Raw genomic sequence first — 15,477 nt, forward strand, 5'->3', positions numbered from 1 at the left:
GTTTTATCATTTTATTTTATTTCACTCTATTCTATTTTTTATTTTTATTATTCTCTTCTATTCTACTTGTTTTTTAAGCATGAACAGGGGATGTTGAAAACCAGAGAAGGCCTTGCACATGGCTAGGTTGCTAATGTGGACATAGAGAAGACACAATAATCACCTGAAACAGACAAAGGTATCTGAGACTTAAAAGATAAATACCATGAGGCAGAGATTAGGCTAAGGACCTCTTCACAGATCATTAACACAACTTTCACAACACTGAGGAACTATGCACATTCCAGCCTCTGTTCCCCTTGAAAAACCTCCAGAATGAGACGGGACAAAAATGTCTCCTTGAAGTCTTAACCCTTCCATTAGCTAAAGACATCCAAGAGAACCTTTTCACTTTTTGCAATCAAAATCTGGGACAATAAAGTATCATTTTTTCTAGTGTGTTTCATTTTAAAATTGATACCATAATTCTCAGCTTGTCCATGAAGTAGAAAAGTCTCATTATAATCATGCCCTTGCTTTCCTCTTCACCTGGGCACAGCAGGAACAAGAGAGTCAGGGACTCTACCAAAATCTTGTTTTGCAGGGGCCTGATAGTGCCTCACAGAGCCAATCATTCACAGGCATCCTCTAGGGTGTTGTGTTCAGATTCCTCTTCACAATTAGAAGGATACCAGTCTGGTGTTTTCTTTTCCTAGCATCCACCATTGCTGTTTTACCTAGATAATTACACCTCTCTCTGTTCCTCTTATCAAGCTTAGAGGTGCAATTTTCAAAAGCATTTCTGCACTGGCAGTGCACTGGCAGTGCATTTCATGCTTAACAGTGTAGTTAAGCATGAAATTTCTACATTGTTATGATCTACTTCCTTTTAAATTGTCCTGTCAAACTCACTAGACCTCTTTGTGCTCCAAAACTGAGGAAACTTTAAACATATTTTTCTGAAAAGGGAGAAAGAGAACAAGGTTATATCTAAAGAGTGAATGGTGAAGGCAGTTACGAAGTTGGTTACACTTGGCATGTTTTGAGTGTTTTTTTTTCCTTTTCTCACTTAGCTTAATATGACATTCATCCTTTGGGATTGCTTGCATTACAGAGCAAACTTCTTTCCTTTCTATTTTGTCATCTAAGGCAATAATAGTGCATTTAACTTGAATGGTGGGTAATCTCCATGGATGAGATATGGACAACAGGACATGATCTGAAGTTACTCACATAAAATCCAATTGCATGATTAATATAAAATAATGCATATTTCTTAGCAGTAAAGACACAAGAGATTTAACTTTTTAAGCTGTAATGGGTGAAGTTTCATTCTCATCTACCATTTCCTAGTTATAACAGCTAATAGACAGAAAACCAATTTAATTAAACTTTAAGAAAGGCTAATCCAATAATGTTGTGAAGTAGATTTACCCTGACTCCATGTCAGAAATCTGCTACCAGACTGCTCCTTGGAAATGAATCTGAGGTTAACATTTCTACAAGTACTCTTACTGGATTAATGCAGGATTCAGACTGCAGGGTCCTGCTGATTCATCAATTTTTATGGATAAGCACATATGACTTCTCAGGATCATGTGGCCACGGAGACTTTTCTAATGAGAAGGAATGACCCTTGCAGAGGTGCAACACAAAAATGGGTGAAGTGGCACAATCTTTCCTGCCCTGAAAATATAGACTTTGAACTTGTATTTTTAGGCAGAGGTACACAACTAATCATATGGTTCTTTTGTTCCTCCAGATTGTATTATATCTATCTGTGACATCTGTCACTTTTTATGCAAATAGTTCTGTTGTATCTGCAAAGATTTTCTCTATGTGTAAAAGATTTCATAAACTGAGAACGTAAAGTCCACCTATGTAGACCTGTTAGAATGAGTCCAAAGGAAGTCATGAAGGTGCTCAGGGGCCTGGAGCCCCCTCTGCTGTTGAGAGAGGCTGAGGTAGTTGGGGTTTTTTAGCCTGGAGAAGAGAAGGCTCCAGAGAAATTTTAGAGCCCCTTCTAATACCTAAGGGAAATCCAAGAGAGCTAGAGAAGGGACTTTTGAAAAGGGCATGAAGTAACAAGACAAGGGGAAATGGCTTCGAACTTAAAGAGGGTAGATTTAGGTTACATATTAGGAATAAATTCTTGACTGTGAGGGTGGTGAGGCACTGGCACAGGCTGCCCCAAGAATCTGTGGAGTTCGCATCCCTGGAAATGTTCAAGGCCAGGCTGGTCCCCAAGATGGGGCTATGAGCAACCTAGTCTAGTGGAAGGAGAATTGGAACTAGATAACCTTTAAGGTCCCCTTCTAACCTAAACCATTCTATGATTCTATATGAAATTAATATATGAGCATTTTCAAAATCCCGTCATTGCAAACATGGAAATAACATAGCTGGTTCTTCTATTGGTATTAAAAAAATGTGTCCTTCGTCTGCCCCACTGTGAATGCCACAGTACTCAAATGAGAAGAAATAACTAGCAGGCAGTTTTGGAGGCAGTGATGTAAGGACAGTGGTTAAGCATGGACAAATAGATTTTTAGGCTTGTATTGGCTGGTATGTCAAACCATGAGCAGAATGAGAGAAAAATCGTATGGCATCACTGAAAATGTGTGAGTGGAGAAGCACCAGGTCTCCACTGATATGTTACAAAGACAGATAAGATGCTGACAATACTAATAAGATTTGCAAAAGAAAAGAGAGAGAAGAGAAAAAGAGACAGAAAAGAGAGAGGAGTAAAATAAACTTGGAGAACGTACTGAGTACTGTTTATTTCAATTGCAATACTGCTCAGATAAAGAGGAATTTTCTGAAACTGCAAATGAAACCTTTGAGGGAAGGAAACATGCATGTTTGTCATCTGCTGTTTTAAAAGCCATAGTATTGTTTTTTTTTAGAAACCTGAAACAGAAGTTCATCTATGATTAAGGTCTACAAATGGTGGCAAATTTTCTAAAGGCCTTCATTCATGGTTAATTAATTAAATAAATTAGGGTTGTATTAGATCAATTAAAACAGTAACAATGAACACATTTTCAAAGTTATACAGTAAGGCTCATTTGCATCCAACAGTTCCATTTATGATACCAATATTCAAAAATAGCTTAGATTCTGGATACTGAGTTTATCAAACTTTAAAATAAAATAAAATAAAGATTACAATACCGATAGCTACTGTATAGTTGAATTTATATGAAAAACTAGCATATTATCACATGGCTTCATGATTAAAAGTTAAATTTTATGCAAGACGGATGACTAAGTCCTAAGATAGAGGGATTAAATGTGCTTCACTAACAGATTGCAAAATGCAATTGTTAATTTTGTGCAAGAACTCATTACACAAGGTCAGCTAATAATAACACTCTTGTCCCACTGCTATTTAATATTCCTAGTCTTGATTGAGATGAAAATAAAAAGAGACTTCTGATTAAGTTATGGGGAGTACACAGAAAACCAGTGGTACTGTAAAACATGAAAGACGTTTGGTTGCTGTTATGAGTCAACCTGAACTGCCAAGCTTAACAGTCACAGTCTAAGGAAACATGATGATAAAGATTTGTGTAAAGGAATGCATTAGGAAACATAGGAAAACTCAGAGATTATGGCTTGGACTGAAAATATTCCACGGGAAAAAGAATTCAATCATGACTGGAGACAACTTGAAGTGCCAGTATCTGATGCCCCCAAAGTGCTGTTGGATGAACACTGCACTGTGTGCAAATTACTCCCTAAGAAGAATGAGACTTTATCATAGAGGATCATAGAATAGTTTGGGTTGGAAGGGACCTTAAAGACCATCTAGTTCCAAACTTCCTGCCTTCCACTAGACCTGGTTACTTAGGGTCTGACCTGGCCTTGAACACTTCCAGGGATCCCTTCCTGAGCTTCAATGTCTAAAACCAATAAACCTTGTGTAAGTAGCATGTTCTCTCTTTTTGCATGAGAAAATGTAGCATGAACTTGTTTGGATTTCTTAGTTTGTTCATTAGGCTGTAGGAAATATTTCTGTGATGATTTTCAGATTATTCACAACTGCACACCAGATGGGGTATCTTTCTAAGGTTCTTGATACATAAAAGGATCTATTTGCTGCTTGAGATGTAAAAAAAGACTCCTTAAAGAGCTGCTAAGACTCAAGATTCCTATGACAGGGACTAGAGGGAATTGCAACACATAGACGAAGCATTTTTCTTTCCACTGCTGAGGAGTACATAAAAATCTATATGCATAGAAATTTCATATTGAAAGATGCATCCAGTATATTTCTGATTACAACCTCCTCTGAAGTGTTTAAAATTCACAGTGTTTCAATACATTATCTTTAACATTTTTGGAATAAGCTCCTTTGCAAAAAGTACTTCTCCAAAGGAAAAAAAGCCAGACCAGATAGAAGAGAGAAGAGGGTTTTTTCTTCTAAATCATTTACCTTTGACTTCTACTAAAAGATATTCTAATTTTCAAATAACAATGTAATGCCCTCTGTTTAATAAAGAACTTTTTTTTTCTACTTGGAGGTTTTAATGATGAGTTTAAGGATTCATTTCATTGAAACAAAGGCCCTTGTTTCCCCGAAATCTTTTCTTGAACTGACATCCTTTTATTCAATAATGCTTTCTATAGCTGCACTACCATCAGTATTTTTATTCAGCATGGGCAACACTGAAATTAATTGAGCAGCTTTAGAGTACCATAGATTAATATTTTTTATTGACTTTTATTTGTGAATTCAAATCATATACTGTAAAGTTCTTGCTACCTATTTACTGAATTTACCTTTCATTGTACTGAAATGGTTTTTAGTTCATGTGTATTGATGCTTGCATATTCCTAAAGATTATGGCAACCATAAGGTTGAAATACTGAAGATCATCAAAAAAACAAATATGAAATGCTTATATCTTCAAGCACTTTGAGCACAGAACATATGAAACAAGCAAGAAGAAAGCAACCAGATGCATCTCCGCAAATGAGACTGAAAACAGCACTGAAGCTTACAAACAGGAAAATTTGGACACTGAAAGCAGATATACTGTTTTGTACTGAAACTGTGTGTTTCAATGGAACAGACTGATTTGTAGAAAGTAGGATGTGGTTTTTACAATATTTTTTTTAAAGGCACTTATTTTTCAGAAAAGGTCTGCTGGGACTACCTTTGGGAAGTGGGAGGCTGATCTTGCAAATCACAAGCACATTTCAGCATTACTGTAGATGAATACTTTAACCGTGTGCTTGATGACATCCTTTTTAACGTGTAATTTAGGTCTCTACCTTTTGGTTCACCATTTAAATTTTTGCCTTTTGTTTCCAAGAACATTTCCTTATGTTAGGTATCTTGAACATCAACAAGATAACTACCATGCCTCTGGTACAGACCCATCTGCTGCCATCTAAGTTGGATGGATATCATAGGAATTGTCACCATTCAGACATGAATGTCTCAGGGCTCCAAACTCATCTATGAGAGCAAGCTTCTGATAATCATTTTCCTAGGGCAAGTTTTGTTTATCAGTTCTAAGGTGAGTTATTAAACAATATTACACCTAAACTGCCTCAGACTTCTGATTTCTGCTCTGCAGGGAGAAAATTATTTGCATAGAGATCATTACAGACCTTTGGGATACTGAGTACACACAGATAAGGGATGTCCAAACAGATGTTCTCGTTATTGAAACATCAACCTTGAATGACATCTGTAGAGAAAGGCTGGAGCTGTTGGGGTGTCTCAATACATTTAACAATGGAAACCTGTTGCAGCTCAGAGTATATCGAATCCCAGTCACTTTAGCAATGCAAACAACATAGTCCACATGTAAAATTTTGAGTCAAGTGCCCTATGACTACAGTTCACTTATTGCCACTGTGAAAGTCTTCTAGAAAATCCTGCACTGCTAGCAATACTTTCAGGTCAGCAACGGTGCGACTAAGGTGGAAAAAGAATGCAAAATATGATTATTATCACAGCTCCCTAGTTAAGCAGGTTCTGGATTGCAAAGTAATTCTAAAGTTTCGGGCAAACTAAATGACATCTGAATTTGTTCATTCTTCATCTTTGTTCAGAAGATAAAGATATAGATTCCTGATGTTCAAAATTTCTTCTGTACTCGAGTCTTTCTTTGAGAAGGTAAGACATATAAAGGTTAGAAAGGATAGTCTAGAAAAACTAGTTCCATAGTGCTAGAATTTCAAAGCTCAATAACTATTTGCAAAACTATCCGGAATACTTTGACTAACCCTGAACATGGTTAACTGTGAGACTAGAGAGGATATCAAAGTGTTATCACTGTCCATATCTTAAAAGCATTTTGGTCCAGAGAAAATTTTTTCCAAACATGAAGTAAGAAACTCTAGTAATTTTTTTGGTAAATATGAACTTCTAAAGTTTCATTGCCAGTGTTTCTCTATTGTTGGGAAACCACCAGTACTCATCTCTTCACTGAAATACCTTGAATACTTCTCAATTAATTTGTAAAGATTTCTGTGGAACAGCATTCATTTACTATTTTCTATAAGCACCTTTAACAAAGAGAAGTACTCTCAAGGAACCTGATAAAGATAATAAACCACAGCCAAATATAATCATTACATCCATAAAACTGTTAATGACTTCATTACCAATTATAGGACAGGAACTGGAAGACTCGTGTCAGCTCAGAAAATCACCAACTGCCCAGTAAACCAGTGTTGGTTTTACGAGAGAGAAAGAAAGCTTTAACTCTGCAATACACTTGTAACACAGAGGAGAATTTGTGCTGTGTGACAGGTTTCTAATTACTGTAGTGTTCATTCTGAGAGAATATAGGATGTGATTCTTTGAATGTTATGTGTCAGATGTCAAAGTATTTTCGAATACTAAACACTTATTTTCCATGCATTCTTGGATGGAAATCCTCCCTCTCTAAATGATGAAGTTTTCACACATTTCTTTTATGGTAGAATGAAGAAAGATTAGGGATTTATGGTAGCAGAACTTTAGCTCCATGGGGAAGCCAGGCAATTGTTTTAAACAGAAATATTTTGCCCCAAATGAAAATATTTCTGTTTTGTATGTTTATTTTCTACACAAGGAAAATGGAACTTTGGTTTTCCTTTAAAAAAAGCAGGAAAACATTTGACCAGCTTATTCTATTTTGTGCAAATATTCATAATGTTTATGGTAAGCAATGGTAAGTATAAACAGAGAAATTATGACAAAGTTAATTTGTGTTTGAATGCTAAATTCAGACACATTTGTAGAAATAATAACATAGTCACCTACAAGTGAGTGAAAGTATGAGTCCATTCCTACCAAATATGTCAGAAAAAGCACAGCAACACAGAACCTACTCTCTGCCAGAACTTTGGGTGAAGATATGACAAAAAGCAGAGGCACCATGCCATGAGTGATGTCCTTTCAAGTCCTGCAGTTCTGTTCTTAACCAGATTATGAAAAAATGCAGGTTTAGTCTCTGTTTGCTCCTATGTACTATGTATGCCCATGAAAAGGGCTTCTAAGAGAACCACAAGCATTAGTAAAATAAAATGCTAACAATCTGTCCTCTTGGTGGTAGAATCTGACTGATTCATCCCTTGAAACTCAAGTATGGATTATTTCAAATAAAACTGACAGCATCAGCCATCTGTGAACAATCCAAGTACGTCTAACTCCTCTGACCTTTTCTCACAGTACCAACTGCCTTGGCAACTCTAGTCAAACCTCAGCAGACCCTGCACTCGGTTCCTGCACATGCTCTAAATCAATCAAATACTGTAAGGGCAATGTTTCCTTCTCTGATGTTCTAGCTGCTTCTCTGAGTGCTTCATCCATCATTAGTGCATACATTGCAGAGAATATTGGGTAGCTCTGAAGGTTATTAATGAGCGACTGAACTTTTTAGGTCAGACAATATGACAGATTTTCAGAACAGATTAGGGATTTTGGCAGTTCAGCTACAGAGGAAGAAAAGAGCAGTTCTCCAGATCACGTATATTGCATGTGCTTTGCAGTGTAGAATCCTCCCAGGGATCCTAAAGTAGGTGAGGCAAGGCTGGCAGGAAGAAGTTCCATTTTCTGGTAGAATAGCTAATAAGTTTGGGAGTAAGAGACAGGTTTTCAGAAGCAGTTCTTCAGGGGCAGGTTTCCACTAGTCATTTTGTAAAATACAGATGATTGTTGTTTACACTTTCCTATAATTTCTTTTCACACAGCCTTGTCCAGCATAGTGTGTGGTTTGATTACAGACTCTGAGACATATAATTATGAAATAGAAACAATAAATATTTTAGGGACACAGCACTCTACCAGCTACTAAGAAGAAAATTAACTCTATCCCAGCTGAAATTTAACTCTATCCCAGGTTTCAAATTTAAGAGGAACCTCACATCCATTTGCCCACACAAATGCAACCATTTTATGGATGCAACAGTGAACTTGAATAACATGCTTGTAGATCAAGAGTGGCATGCACTCCTGGGGAAAAATGAGAAAATCTAGATTAATCTCATTTGTAAAACATTTCTTTTAAAAAAAATACCTAGACGGAATATGTTGATATTTTTGTTGAAAGCTCAGATAATTCTTTTTACTAGATGTAATTGATTTTTATATTTATTGATTTTTATATTTTATTTTTAAAAATTTTCATCAGTAAAGTATTTTAAAAATATGACAAATATTCAACTTATGCACGAGTGAATGTACTTTCACACATGAAAAGCTCATTACATATAATGCATGTATGTAAATCTACATTCTCATGCAGATAAGTAAGCATACATATCCTATAAAATTCTGTATCTGTGTACTTACATGTGTGTTTATAATTGTGAAAATATTCCTCTGAAATACATGTTTACTGGACAAGAATTATGCAAATTGACCCATGACCTGCTGAATCGGGAGGTGACCACTCAGATGTTTCCACTTTGCTGTGACAGATCCAGATTTGTGCTGATCTACAAATTTGCCCTTTCATTCTCTATGCATTTGATTCCTATACAAATAGTTGAAGAAATTCAGATAGGATAACGAGGAACACATGCACATGGAGGAAAATTGTCAAAAATGTTATATAATTAGGTGGGTTTGGGTGAAGATTTATGACGATAGTAAAGACTGGGATAATTAATCCTTTCTCAACACATATATAAATAGAAAACAAAGAAAACCAGACATAGACATTCCAGGGCTTTTCCAACAGTGCAGAAATTTTTTCCAGAGCAGAACATTTTCAACTTCCCCCCACCTCCCCCCTGCGCCCGCTAGGTGGTTTATAATTTGTAAAAAAAACCCAACTGTTATGTTTCATTTCAGTAAACTTTCTCTATCCTAATTAATGCCATTATTCAGAGCCTGAGCAGTAAGAAACTATTAATTGTTTCAGTGGTGCTTCTCTGGTGCTCATCACCATAGCATCTCAGTCTCACAAACATTAATGAAGAATGGAATAATACAATGGTTTCAGTTGGAAGGGACCTTAAAGATCATCTAGTACTAACTCCCTAATAAAGCCCCTTCATGTTTTAAACCATCTTTTGAAAAGGTTTTTACTCATTTTAAATATATAAATCACAAGCATCCACCTGTTTCCTAAAAAGCAGTGACTATTCTAGTGACACATGGCCACTAAACATTCACTGAAGGCCTTTACTTTATTTGTCCACATTAGCCCTCTAAAATACAGAGGTACTACTTTTCTTGTTTTAGGAAGTATTAAAGTGGCCAGTTCAAGGTGACCCAAGAAACCACTATGTAACTTTTACCAAAGTTGGCTTAACAGATCCTTAAAAGAAGGAATATGGAGCAGTTTTCAGGAGATGGTGCATGAAACCATAACTGAAGCATTACTTCCAATAATTGTACTGACCTTTTGTAAGTGCTGCGATAAAACTGAGCACGATCTGGAACATATCGATGAGAACCACAAGTCACTTGAGAATACCTCTTCTAGATATCCATTATCTATATTCTAATGTATGTCCCTATTCAGCACAAGTTGCCTCCCAAAAAGGATACAGGGAAGAGTATGACAAGTATGGAAATCGGTCGACTTAGTATTATGAGTATGAAACCTCTCTGTGAACAATTCCTTGGGATCCCCTAAAGATGCGCATCTTACTACGTTATTTCTGCTTGGAGACAATGTGCTGAAAAAAAACTGGTTTGAACACTACATAACAAAAAAAAGCCCATAATGGCAGACCGTGCTCAGAGGTATGGCTATGGACCTGTGACTTCATGTCCCTCTTTTTTATGAAAAAAATGATAAGTTTAATATGGGGCTTATAGTTTTGTTTTCCTTTTTTTTCTGCTGGGATTTGGTTCTTTTTTTCCTGTAAGTCCTTACCACTTCCTTACAAAACAGGAGATCTCTTTTCCTGGGTGTTTCCTAGGCTTTAAAAACTCAAGAGCAAAGAAAGAGCAAGGAGATAAAGGAAATTTTGTGGTTACACAAGTTGCACTCTTTATATCACCTTATTATTTCTTCTATAAAAAGGCTGTTGGGCTTTTTTTTTAGCATTGATAATATAAATTGTTATTTGAATGGTTTAATGCAGCAGACATTTTAAGTCACTCCAAGAAGAATTTCTTATACTTCCTATTTATTTAACACCACAGTTATTTTTCTCAAAGTCTACTGTACTCTTTTATAATGAAGTTTTTCTTAGAATGAGTTTGGTTATGTCTCCTTTCTTCTCCGTCAGAGAACAGTGCCTGATTCAGACACCCACTTTCTCTACAATAGCCTAAATATACTCAGAGCAGAAACCACAAGTTAATATTTTCTCTTCTTCTCCTGTATAACATCTTCATTGTGGGGATGGGCGTGGAGGTTTTCTTTGCTTTGGACACTGTACAGAATACATACAACAGAAAAGGTGGAGACACATCTGCCATAAAATACCTGAAGGAATTGCTGTTACCTTCTGATATCAGCTACCTTTTGATATCAGCTCTGTGCAAGGGTGCATGAAACCTTATTCCAGCTCTACCACGTGGGAAGGACATGGACTGTTAGAGCCATGCCATTATATCTGAATGCATAAGTCCATACAAAATCTTTTCAAATACAGTTAATTTCTGATTTAATGAATATTTCATCTGACAAAAAATAATTATTTTTGTAATTCACTGAAAGCTCTTAATTTGTTGTGTCAACAGGGCTCCTCTTTTGTAAACCATTCAGAGTTAGTGTGGTTGGTAGACATGCTTGTGATTATTTACTGAATTGGAGCTAAGCAAAGGGAAAGAATAAATTGAATTTAATTTAAAAACTTTAATCAGATGCATAAAATAAATTTGCTAAACTCACTCTTAGATTTCTGTTTTCTTTATTCATTTAGGAAGAAAACACCTTAAAAACTATCATTAAATAGCTTAAAAATATTTATATTTAGAAATATAAATACAAAGTGACAGCACCTCTTTAAAGAAACCTGGATTGGAATATGAGATTTTATGTCAGAACAAAAGTTTTGCTCTGTTCATCAAAATGGGTAACACTTTCAGTGTCACATTTTGCCTGCATGAGCTTTAATTCATATAGATCTAATTCCCTTTCTGAGCTCTGTGAGCTAATTTTTTTTATTTGTACATGAGACTGGGCTATAGATTTCATTAATGAGGCCTGAGAACTTCTGTTATTCTGGAAAGGAAAAAAATGGAAAGAGCTTAGACATCAGAACATGACATATAGCTGCAGCGTGCAAAATCTTTCGTGCATTTTTGTCTTTGAAATTATTCTCTCTGTGCTCTCAAGGAGCTACAAATTCCAGGGCTGACAGCCTAATATCAGCCTTGATAGCCTTCACTCTGCTACACTCTCATGGACAGAGTACTTAATGTAAGCATATGAGATACCGTAATTGACACTCTGATCAATAAAGTCTGCCTGGCAAACTTGCAAAAGACATTGATGTGGGTTCCCAGGAGCTATTAAAATACTAGCAGAGGGGTATATCACATGCATGCCTTCAGCCACTCTGCTGCACAACGCCTCAGCAATGGTACAGTAGGTCATTAACTTTCAAACATTTTAATCTTCTGTTTCTTAAAGCAATAGTGGGTTTCTCTCTGAAGAAAACAGCTCACAAATGTTTTTTTAGAAAATAATATGTAGATATATATTAGTATAATGAAATGGGATTAGTTTGTCATTAAACTTTGGGTTACAACAGCCAAACTATAAGGAAGAATCATTAAAAGAAGGAAACATTCTATCTGAAAAGATAATCTTTTCTTCCTTGGTACCCTGGTTTTGGCTGGGATAGAGTTAATTTCCTTCTAAGATGATACAGTACTGTGGCATTTGAATTTAGTACAAGAATAATGTTGATAACACACTGGTGTTTCAATTGTCGATGAGTAGTGCTTACTAAGTCCAGGAATTTTCTGTGTCCCATGTTCTGCCAGTGAGCAGGTGCACAAGAATCCAGGAGGGAACATGGCCTGGACAGCTGACACAAACTGGCTAAAAGGATATTCCATAACATGGAACACCATTCCCAGTATGTAAACTGGGGGGAGTTGGCCAGGAGCCACTGATCACTGCTGGGGGATGAACTGGGGCATCCATCAGTGGCTGCTGAACAATGGTATTGTGCATCACTTGTTTCTCTTGGGCTTTAGTAATCTCTCTTCTTTTAATTATTATAATTATTGTTGTTGTTATTATTATTGTTTAGTATTTTCTATTTATTATTCAATTATTAAATTGTTCTTTTACCAAACCATGAATTTTCTTTTTTTCTTTCACTGTGAGTGAGCAAGTGACTATCTGGTATTTAGTTGCTGGCTGGAGATAAACCATTCAGAGACAGTGAATTCCCAAATACTACAGTCACTATATCCCATATAGCACCTATTTTAGTTTTGACTCTGACCATAAAAGTTTAAAATAAAGGCACAAACATTCATTATTAAGATCCAAGGGAGACATATAATTCTCATGCATATTTTTCATCAAGAATATTAACTCAGTTTAAAAAGGAATGACCTATTGTTTAGACTGCTAACAAAAATAATTTCTGGAAGAGTGGGATTAAAAGTTGAAACAATGATGTGTATAGGCAAACCTGAGTACTGATATGACAGCATTAACTAATAAACCCTCTTTTTTCCAGGTAAATTATGGCAACCAACAGATTTGAAATTCTGATCATTGTGAACAAGACACATATTCAGAACAACTTCAGTGTCTTTAATGAAGTCATGCTGAAAAAAAAATTCAAAGGTGGTGTTATTAAACTTTGTAGGGATTATGACTTAAGAAAAACACAAGTATGTGATAAGGCCTTCCTTGGTAAGTGTGCGGGTCTCTGATAGGATGGTTAATTTTCTTCATAGTAGCTGGTACAGGTTGTGTTTTGGATTTTTACTGGAAACAGCATTGATAACACAGGAATGTTTTTATTGTTGCTGAGAAGTGCTTGCACAGAGCCAAGGCCTTTTCTGCTTCTCACCCCACCAGCCAGGGAGGAGGCTGGGGGTGCACAAGGAGTTGGGAAGGGGGCACAGCTGGGGCAGCTAACCCCAACTGACCCAAGGGATATTCCAGACCATATGGTGTCATACTCAGCGAGCAAAACTGGGGGAAGAAGGAGGCAGAGGGGATGTTCAGAGTGATGGCGTTTGTCTTCCCAAGTCACTGTTATATGTGATGGAGCCTGGCTTTCCTGGGCCTGTCTGAAAACCTGCCTGCGCATGGGACGTGGTGAATGAATTCCTTGTTTTGCTCTGTTTGCATGCATGGTTTTTGTTTTGCCTATCAAACTATCTTTATCTCAGCCCATGAGCTTTCTCACTTTTACTCCTCTGATTCTCTCCCCCCCATTCCACTGGGCAGGAGTTATAGAGTGACTGTGGGGTGCTAAGTTGCTGGCTGGGTTAAACCACTACAGTAAATGCACCAAAATGTTTGTGGAATCCAGGCCCTGACTGATTTGCTCAAGATCACATTGTGAATAAATACTCAGCAGGGAACACAGACAGAACAATAACTTAATTGCACCTGAAACAAATGAATAATGCTATAGACTCTTCTCTGCTGTGGAATTTGCTATGTATAACCATGAATAGAGAGAAACATCTTTTCTACAGCGCATGGTAACACGGGAGCTCTGTAATTTGCTGGGCAGAGATTTTATGCTCTTAGTCTGTAATTCCAACACTTTACAATGTACAGGATTGCCTTTTTTTTTTTTTTAATCTATATGCATGTGCATTCTGGGAACAAGTGGATTTTTTTTTCAGAACATAAAGGGAAACTCAGTAAATGTAATTAATGTCAAGTCTCAGGCTGCTTTTTAGCAGCAGAACAAGCTGAGGGCACAAGTTCAATGAAAGCTGTGCACAGCAAAGACATGCTGGTGACTTGCATAGGTTCCAGTCTCAGCAGCTCTCTGCTGAGACTCCATTGCCTGTCCTTGGCTGTTTTGCTTTCCATACAATCTCATCTCCAGCCTGGTACGAAACATAAAAATGGTCAAGAAAGCAGCTGGTTTGGGGATGGTAAAGTCAGACAGGATGCAAGTAACAAACAAGCAGATAGAGAATACACATTAAAGGATTTGGCTAAAAGTACAAGCTTGCTTTGAAACAGTCTAAGGAGATATGGGAACAGGGAAATATAAAGCCATAGCTAAATAGACACTGGGGATTCCTCCAAGTGATGCACTGGAGACAGTTCGAGCTCTAAGAATTAGAGTTGGTTGCAGAAAGGTAGACCAGGAAACCACACAAAAAAAGAAAAAAGGAAATCAGAGCCACTTAGTAGGCACAAATCCATGCCTCAGAAGGTCTGCTGGCCTTCCCGGCATGGGGAGATCAAGACCTTCCTTTCCCTTGGCTTGTTACTGCAAAATGGCTGATGTCTCAACCTTTTCAGGGCCACTAAGTTCCACTCCCTGAGTCTGCTGCTTGAGCTCTTAAATTCCAATAAATCAAGAAAATTGACATTTCTAAAAATATCTCTTTTACCTATCCTGAGATAATTACAACCCAGGAGTATTAGAAGCATACATAAAGGCTTGTGAAGCCCCTGAGGTATGATTCATCTCACAATAACCACCTCTGTCTCATCCCATCTAATCATCAAATATCTCCCAGTTTCTCCGCCTCCCTATTCTTCACCTCTCTTCCCTTCCCTGTAAAGATGTCTGTGAAACTCAAAGCTGATATAAATAAATGGGAACAATAACTTAATTCCCATTGTTCTGTTTCTGGTGGAAGAGTTTCTGGGTCTTGTAGAGTGAGAGAAAGCCAATTCCCAAATGCTCATTGTTGTCAATCTCGCAGTGCTGAAACAGCTCAACCATGGCTGGGAGTAAATACAGAAAATGGTAACAAATGAAGGCTTGAAAAAAGGTGGTGTAACAGATGGAGAAAACTAGTTGGAGCTTTGTTTTATGGAGGGATGAGTGGTTATTCCAAAGGGAAGCTATGGAAACAAATGCTCCTTACACTAATTTGATCTTCAGAGGGGCTGAGTTTCTTCTAAAATTGAAGACTTC

The sequence above is a fragment of the Manacus vitellinus genome, unplaced genomic scaffold (genome assembly GCF_001715985.3).
Source record: "Manacus vitellinus isolate BGI_N305 unplaced genomic scaffold, ASM171598v3 scaffold_2_pilon, whole genome shotgun sequence".
Taxonomy (NCBI): domain Eukaryota; kingdom Metazoa; phylum Chordata; class Aves; order Passeriformes; family Pipridae; genus Manacus; species Manacus vitellinus.